We start from the raw sequence: 8,205 nt of genomic DNA on the forward strand, positions 1-8,205 counted from the left end.
ATACACGCTAAAAGTAGTGATTATTTACATGGAGTCTGGTGGAGATATGCTGCTCTATACACACTAAAGTAGTGATTATTTACATGGAGTCTGGTGAAGATATGCTGCTATATAAACGCTAGAAGTAGTGATTATTTTACATGGAGTCTGGTGGAGATATGCTCTCTATACACACTAAAGTAGTGATTATTAACATGAGTCTGGTGAGATATGCTGCTCTATACACGCTAAAAGTAGTGATTATTTACATGGAGTCTGGTGGAGATATGCTGCTCTATACAAGCTAAAAGTAGTGATTATTTACATGGAGTCTGGTGGAGATATGCTGCTCTATACACGCTAAAAGTAGTGATTATTTACATGGAGTCTGGTGGAGATATGCTGCTCTATACACGCTAAAAGTAGTGATTACTTACACAAGGTACAAATCAATTACATTTAAAACAAATGAGCTGAAAAACATCTTCTTTTCCCAGAGCTGTAGAAACTGCCCCCCCACCCCTGCCTACAATGTTGAAAGTAACTAGTAACTAAAGTAACTAGTAACTGAAGAAACTAGTAATCCAATCCAATCCACTTTATTTGTATAGCACATTTTACAAACACAAAGTTACCAAAGTGCTGCACAGAAAACTCAAACATACAAAACAATTAATGTAAAATATTATAAAAACAAAATAAGAAATCTGGTTTAAAAAGATAAAAAATAGATAAAATAAATAAATACTAAAAACAATAAAACAGTAAGAGCCATCAGAGGACCACACAACTCACATGGAGTTAAAGCCAAAGAATAAAATGTGTCCTTAAGACGAGACTTAAAACACTCAACTGTTGTGGCTGTTCGGACATGGGGGGGCAGAGCGTTCCAGAGTCCTAGTCCAGCCACAGAAAAGGCCCTGTCCCCCCGAGTTTTAAGTCTCTCTTTGGACCACAGCTGGAGCTGGCTCTCTGACCTCAGTGATCGCGCCGGCCTATAAATCTGGATGAGGTCAGAGATATATTTGGGGCCATTCCATTTCACAGCTTTAAAAAACAAACAATAAAATCTTAAAATCAATCCTAAAACGTACAGAAGCCAGTGCAATGAGGCAAGAATTGGACTTATATGCGCGCTTTTAGTTTTCCAGTTAAAAGACGTGCTGCAGAATTTTGGACTAACTGTAAGCGTGAAGTGCTTTGTGACTTATACCGATATAAAGTGCATTACAGTAGTCTAAACGAGAAGAAATAAAAGCATGTATAGCTTGTTCAAACTGTTAAAAGACAAAAACGGTTTAAACTTTGGCTAACAGACGAAGATGATTCAAACCAGATTTCCAACTGCATTTATTTGTTTTGTCAAGTTTAAAATCACTGTCTATTTTTAACCCCAAGTTAGTTACAACAGGATGCCAAAATCACTGAGGGGGCCCAAGTTTATCATAGAATTAGTGGGCCCAACTGCATGATCTCAGTTTTACCTCTCATTTAGTTTTAAAAGATTTTGGGCTAACCACGCTTTGACGTCATTTAAACCAGTTTAGTAGGGGTGTCAGGTAGCTGCCTCCTGCTTTTTTTTATTGGTATATAAATTTGACAATCATCAGCATAAAATGATAAGAATGCCATGCTTTTTAAAAACTATCCAAGTGGAAGGAGGTACAGTGCAAAAAGAATAGGACCAAGAATAGAGCCCTGTGGGACTCCACAGTTAAGAGGCACAGTTGATGAGGTAGAGTCCCCCATTTTAACGAAGAAGCATCTCCCTGAAAGATATGACTGAACCATTTGAAGGCAGTCCCCCTAACTCCCACACAGTTTTCCAAGCGAGATAGTAGAATTGTGTGGTCAACTGTGTCGAACAGCAGTGAGATCTAAAAGCACTAAATGGCTGAATCACCAGAATCCGTTATTAAAAACAGTCATTAAAAACCTTTAAAGTGCAGACTCAGTGCTATGAATGCTTTAAAACCTGACTGAAAAATATCTAAAGTGCCATGTGCCTCCAAAAAAAACTGTAGCTGCATAAAACACATTTTTTTCCAAGATTTTTGATAAAAAAGTAAGTTAAGTAGTATAAAGTACTAGTAACTAAAGTACTAGCACTAAGTAACTAATAACTAAAGGAACGAGTAACTAAAGTAACTAGTAACTAAAGTAACTACCTCAACATAAGGACTGAAGTACAGTACTGGAGTAAATGTACTCAGTCACATTCTGACGATCTAGACAATACCAATACCTTATTAGTGTTTCATCAATGTTTGACCGTATATATATATATATATATATATATATATATATATATATATATATATATATATATATAATCTGGGTAGACATAATAAAATAAATACCAGACCTTACTAGACAAAGTGGAGTTGTTCCAGTATTTCTACATCTACATTTTGAAGCAGTCCTGCATTTTGTCTGTTTGATGTCATGAAGCCAGGTGTCTCATCACCTGGCCAACACCTCACTGAGACCAGCCCTGGTCTTCAACCCCCCCCGCCCCCCCCCCGGGTAAATATTAATGACTTTCTCTTTTTAGAAACAACAACAGACAATGTTTATGCCTATATTCTTTATTTTTGAATGCTTAGTTGATTACATAGTAAAGGAAATAGATGAATAAGAACCCAAACATCAGTTTTAAGAATAAAGAAACCAGTTCATTAAACCAGTGACTATATGAATTATTAATAGTTATTAAGAAGTGTTATTACAGATGCATTCTCCTCTTGGATCACAGAAAGCTCTGATAAAATATACACTTTTAATTTGTAATTGGACATTTCACATAGAGATGAATCAATGCTAGAGATTAGAGATGAATCAATGATAGAGATTAGAGATGAATCAATGATAGAGATTAGAGATGACTCAATGATAGAGATTAGAGATGACTCAATGATAGAGATTAGAGATGAATCAATGATAGAGATTAGAGATAAATCAATGATAGAGATTAGAGATGAATCAATGCTAGAGATTAGAGATGAATCAATGATAGAGATTAGAGATGTAGAGGCTTCATGATGGAGCGTTAGGGTCACACAGAGACTGGATAATATTAATGGACAGAGCAGGTGTGATGTCACCCATCGGTTTGTGGAGATTTACTATGATTCGGCGAGTTTGCCGTTATGGGCTCAGCCATCCTGGTTGATGATGTCATGATTTTAGACGAGAGGGAGGAGTAAAGGAGAAGAGAGGGAGGGGTTAAGGAGAAGAGAGGGAGGAGTCAACCAGACCATAATTCATAAGATGATCATTCTGTGTTGCAAAAGACTAAAAACTAGCGATTGAGACCATAACGAGATCCTGCTCTGTCATTAATATTAATATTATATTATTATTAATATTAACAGTCTAGGGTTCCACGCTGTCCTTGGAGCACACAAAAGTAATGTGCTGCCACAAGCCCAGTCGTACCAGCCGGTTACTGTAGAGAGAGAGAGAGAAGAGAGAGAGAGAGAGAGAGAGAGAGAGTGTGTGAGAGAGAGAGACAGAGAGAGACACAGGAGAGAGAGAGAGAGAGAAGAGAGAGAGAGACGAGAGAGAGAGAAGAGAGAGACAAGAGTGAGACAGAGGAGAGAGAGAGAGAGAGGAGAGAGAGAGAGAGAAGAGAGAGAGAGAGACAGAGAGAGAGAGAGAGAGACAGAGAGTGAACATAGAGAGAGAGCGAGAGATAGAGAGAGGAGAGAGAGAGAGAGAGATAGAGAGAGAGAGAGAGAGAGAGAGGAGAGAGAGAGTTCACAACCAATAACTCACATTCAATGTCTAACTTTTATATTAAAGACTGCAACATACAACAGAATGTGTTTTACCTCCATAGTAAATCGCCAGACAGTTCTCCCCTGTATACCCGTTAGGGTCCCCCGCGTTGAAGTAGGTGAAGTCGAATTTGGATCCATCAGACCACAACCAGGTACCATCCTGGAGGAGACAGACTGGTTAAAGTCAAAGTGAAATCTAGAGTTCTTGCTGTTGTAATACTCACTCAGACCAGAACAGGGTCCTCCTTGTTCCCTACTACAACCTGAGAGGAGCATTCTCATCTAGAGCTCCGTATGATATCGGATTGAACACCTGTTTCCTGGTGAAAGTCCTGTGTTTTCTCCTTAACTTCTCCAGGACATGAACACCTGTTTCCTGGTGAAAGTCTTGTGTTTTAGCATCCCCCCCCCCCCCCCCCCCCCCCCCCCCCATGAGGAGCCACACACTCTTACATATCAGCAGTCAATGTGCTGCTGACAGTAATAAATACGTGGAATACAAACAGATTACAGAGTTTTAATTGTCACAGCTACAGTTAATGTACGAATGCTTAATGAGAACAGGCTGAGAGACCAGTGACATCACTTCTTGTGTGATGATGAAAGTCTCACCCTCACTGCGTCATGGCCTCCGATCCAGGAGAATGTGTTTGTAATGGACACTTGGTTAATGTAGTCTCTGATAAATTTATGTTCTTCAGCTGAGTGGATGGAAGCCAGATTCCCTCCAGCGGTCTGGCAGAAGGTCTAATGGAGACAACATCATCAGTTAAAACATTATTAACAGATCTTAGAGCAGTTATACAGTCAGAGGGGACATTTTAATACTTTTAATCACTGGTATCAGTGGTGGAAGAAGTATTCAGATCCTGTACTGCAGTAAAACTATTAATACAACACAGTAGAGTAAGTACATTTGTAGTACACTGAGTAGCATGAAGCATACATGAGTTGAAATAGATAGAAGTGCTGTACCTCTGCATCGATCCAGGTCTTTGACTGGATGTTGTAACTGAAACAGCGAGAGCCAAACTGAGTCCAATCAGGAGGACAGGGGGGGGCACCCTGTATGAACAAACACACCAGAACCAATCAGACTAGCTCCTCTGCAGAACTGTGGAGATAGAGCTGAAAATGACTGATTAGACTGATTTGAAATAGTTTGCATGGACATGGTACTGTCCAGATGTCTCGGTCTCATCTCGTTGGTGTTCTTGAGTTCTTTTGACAGCTGAGTTCAGAGGCTCTGATTGGTTGTAGGCCAACTGAGTGTGGAAGCATTTTTGGTTAAGACACGCCCCATAATCACAGCCCAGTAGAGCAGTATCAGACTCATGTTCTATCTACGTCACTGGGAAGGGAGGTGTTGTCCTCGGCATTGCTGGGTGGAGGGCCAGGAGGCTGGGACCAGTATGAACACCAACCAGGAAGCGCCGAAGTTTAAACCGTGGGAGCCTCCCACTTTAGAATCAACCAATCACAATAGCTAAGACATTATCATATATTGAGCTGTGACTTTTGAACTGCATTCCCTTTTACGGGGGAGACAGAGTAACAGCAAGCCGCTGACCGTGGCTTCTCAAACCGGAAGAATCCTTGGATACAAGTTTCTATTGTTATTATTGCAGCTTTAAAAAAACACCTTAAATGAGAAGAGTTGTTTGTCTTTACTGACTAACTGGACTGCGTTACGCCCCCCCCCCCCAATGAAGAAAATTAAAGAAATGACTTTCCTCTGAATTGCTAAAATCCTGAATACGGGCCTGCCTGCGCGTCTAAAAGTGATGCTAGGTCAGGTGTGTTGGCTCCTTTAGCGTCTAACCCAACGGTGTTTCACGTTGTGGAGCTCTGGGTCGGGACGTTTAACTGAAACGGGACACAAGAACGGGACAGTTGGGTTTCATAGATTGAGGGTTGGGTAACAAAATGGAAGTATTAGTAACATATCTCAGTCAGAGTTCATCAAGCATCATCATGAAAGAGAATCCTGAATCATGCTTCACTTGGCTGACGATGAGAGGAACTAAAGGAACCGGTTGGTAAAACAGGTTTACTCAGATTCTCTTTGGAGTCACTTGGTTTCATGAAGAAAAGCTCACTGTGCATGATGGGAAAGTCCCTAAGTCCATTGTTAGAAAAGACACACCAGCCCCTACATTTTAATGTTAAAGTTATGTACAAAGAGATAAAACTGTGGATGATATAGAAAGTTAAGAGAACTTTGATTCTGTCAGCTTGGTCCATTTCATCCAATACACACTAATGTAAAAATGTCAGAAGGACACTTCCTCTTAGTCTCAAAGAAAGCTTAATATTTTAAACAGTTTTAATGGGATTTGAAAGATGAATAATACCCTGAATGTCTAGAAGATGTGGAACATTTTAAAGTTTGAATGGAGTTTCTTGGTGAATGTAGGAATGAGAAGTTAGCAGTTGAAAATTAATGTATTTTTTAAAAAATTGTAACACTTTTTTTTCACTAGAATGTGGAAAACGTTCCTGAAATTGTTAAATATTTTGGTAATCATAAGAGTTATGAATATTCTGTATAGAAGCGGTAGCTCAGTCCGTAGGGAGTTATGTTGGGAATCGGAGGGTTGCTGGTTTAAGTCCCCATACGGATCAAAGTATGGTGGTGGAGTGGTGCCAGGTACTGAACATGTGTGTAATTCACAGACGGGCATATTGTTATTACACCTGTGTGTAATAACAGAGTGTAAACTGTAATTTCCCCTTGTGGGATTAGTATAGTATACGTTACATTAAATGTCCTAATTGAGCTGAACATGTGGATGCTTGAATAAAGTTTGTTTTGAAAAATGTGAAAGGTGTTAAGGTTTGAAAAAACTGAATGTAATATTCATAGTGAATATCTAAAACGTATATGCCTCCAGCAGTCTAAATAACTTTTTAGAATAATAGTTAGTCTTAGAAATGTCTGTAAACTAACAGTATGTCTGTCTATAGAATGGGATTCACAGTTCTGTTTATTAACATTTCAGTTTCATTATGGGACAATTATATGTGCTGACAAAACATTTTAATATAAATGGACTGTTCTAATATAGCGCTTTTCTAGTCTTAACAACAACTCAAAGTGCTGTGAGATAGTACAGGAACCAAGGACACGTTGTCATGGGACTGCAGGACCAGGGATTGAACCACCATTAGGTAATTGGTGTGAGACAATTAGCAAAGTGCATATTCTTTTGGATGTATAGTTCTTTAAATTGTTGTTTGTCTTGATCAGGTGTTACATATGTGAAATGTTAATTGGAGGATATCATTAATGCTAGCTAACAAAGGGATCTAGTTACAAAATTCTAAATTATTAACCAGCACTTGGATTAGTGATCATCAAAAGCATCAGAAATGAGTCAAAAATATTCCTAGAATATAAAAACACCATGCATCAAGAAAGGTCAAAGGGATGAATACAATTTGTTAAAGTGTCCAAAAAACCATTGTTTAATTAATTTAGAACAGATTTCTTCTCAGAAGTTTCCTAGCTGAGCAGCTTTTTATGAGTTAAATGACAGAAAATACTCTGTGTTTTTACTGTAGCTACACGCCCCATTTCCATTTTAATTCCAAGATAAAGTACTGCGTTGCCAGATCTTTGTTATTTTACAGATTTATTTCTTAAGAGTGAACTTACGTATGCAGCCAGCAGTCCGCTGGACAGACAGAGACACACAGAAATCAGAAAGACTGATGTCATCTGTGGAAAGACGGTAAAGAAAGTCAGCAAACTGCATGCTGGGAGATAATGTCAGACAATGATCATTAATGAGCCATTCGGCACATTAAAGTATTCTGCTAGTTATAAGTGTAATATATATTGTAGATATGGTTTCTATTTGATAGATTATCTTATAATGTGTAAAACAAAAAGTCTAATTATGAAAAACTCCAAGTTTTCTTAAAATATAAGATGTCCTGTGGATTAATACAGGATTAGTTATTGGAAATAGATGAAATTGTGATAATTACCTTAGCTGAGTGGTGACGGCTGAAACCGAGGAGAAGAACCAGCTGATGACTGACACTGAAAGAAGAATCTTTATATAGTTTATCACAGCGTCGGGGCATCTGAAATATGTAAACCTGTTTGAATCCCTAATTATTGTGTTTTTCATTAAAAGGAACGAGGAAACACTTCTTCCAGTAAGAGGTACTGCAACCAACATACTTGTACTTTACTTCCTTTTCATGGCACTTTATGCTTGTACTCCACCTCTCATCATATGACACTTAGTTACTTTTTACGTTAAAAAATGAGTATGTAGTAGTATGAATAATACACTAATCTACCCAGTGTTGGATCCGAACCAGTTAACCAGTACGTCCCCTAGGAGGACACAGGACGATGCCATGTGCTCAGGGACAAAGAGAACGAGGCCTCCATGCAAACTCTGCAGCCTCAAGGTCACACTTCAGAGTT

At 38.8% G+C, this 8,205-nt stretch overlaps 1 pseudogene; it reads right to left on the reverse strand.

The window, feature by feature from the left end:
• Positions 1-3,339: 3,339 nt before the first annotated feature.
• On the reverse strand, positions 3,340-7,868 carry LOC116685442 (galactose-specific lectin nattectin-like; annotated as a pseudogene).
• Between the last annotated feature and the right edge of the window lie 337 nt (positions 7,869-8,205).

The sequence above is a fragment of the Etheostoma spectabile genome, unplaced genomic scaffold (assembly GCF_008692095.1).
Source record: "Etheostoma spectabile isolate EspeVRDwgs_2016 unplaced genomic scaffold, UIUC_Espe_1.0 scaffold00569838, whole genome shotgun sequence".
NCBI lineage: Eukaryota > Metazoa > Chordata > Actinopteri > Perciformes > Percidae > Etheostoma > Etheostoma spectabile.